Here is a 1,364-nt window from a genome sequence, read left to right on the forward strand (position 1 = left end):
TGACGCTTTGACAGTTCTCGCGAGAGACTGCGAGTTTTCCCAACAAACTCCGCACTCCATACATGTAATGACATGAGTTCAAAGCGCTTCCTTTCCCTGATACATTGTATTTCTGAAATCAAATATGCTAAACCATCATTCCCGAAGAGGCGATGTAATTTCAAGATATCAGAATTAAAACACTACTGTGATACTTATTTGCGATTATCACTATTAACTTCTTTGAGAGGCATTTAGAAGTTGGAGAACTATACTATGTAAAGATAAGATTTATGGATGAAGAACTTCTTTATTACAATTTAGGAGCGACGTTTCAGTGTAGGTTCTAACACCGTTATCAAGCTCTTGCTTGAAGTTGTTCATCCATAAATCTTATCCTTACTTGATTATCAGTATTGTTTGGTATTAGACATTATTTATTATTATGAAAAATATACAATGTAGTTTAATAACAAATCTTTTCGGAATATCTTAAAATGACAGTCATTTCCAGGTATTTTACATCCGTACATAATATTAACTGTGGACCACCTATTTAAAGAAATCCAAGCAAAAAGGCAAAACATTTTGGCAATAAAACTTGGCAGTTATGGCAAATGATTGAAGTATATTAAGTCGCCCATTCAATCTAAACTAAAACTATTCTTGATGGAAATTGATAAATAGAGAATATTATATGACTGTTCATGTCATGCTATGTTTACGACACGAGTGTCTAAATTCCGGTATATCCTACAAGCGAGTGCGAGGGAAATACCGGAATTTAGGCACGAGTGTCGTAAACATAGTATGATATGAACACTACGGTGGCGCATAAGGGACATGGAGTCTGTTTTTCAATATTTTGATGTTTCACTTACTTTTATCGTAATCTTTTCCAAATTAACACAATTTGCCATACAAATATGTGATAAATCATGTATAAAAACATCCGAAAACATGGAAAATGTACTTTCAAGTAGCTATTTAGTCAAAAACTAAAATGGAAATGTCAAAAACCAAAACAAAAAGGTCATTTTCGTTTTTGTTTTTGACATTTTCATTTTAGTTTTTGACATTTTCGTTTCGTTTTTCAGGGATTCAATATCTTCCTTACACATGATTTATCACATATTTGTAAGACAAATCGTGTTAATTTGCTAAAGGTTACGATACATGTAAGTGAAATATCAAAATATGGAAAAACAGACTCCACGTCCCTTATGGGCCACCGTAGAACACGAATGTAATATTCTATCTATTACCACAGAAGATGTCTACATAAAGAGACGAATTTTAGTGTTTACCTATAAGACATTCCGACCTCACGTCACAATGAGATTTGAATGACGTCAACAATGCCGTCCGGGTGACGGCAACAATAC

Source organism: Haliotis cracherodii, unplaced genomic scaffold, assembly GCF_022045235.1.
Source record: "Haliotis cracherodii isolate W230 unplaced genomic scaffold, xgHalCrac1.p SCAF_5, whole genome shotgun sequence".
NCBI classification, from domain to species: domain Eukaryota; kingdom Metazoa; phylum Mollusca; class Gastropoda; order Lepetellida; family Haliotidae; genus Haliotis; species Haliotis cracherodii.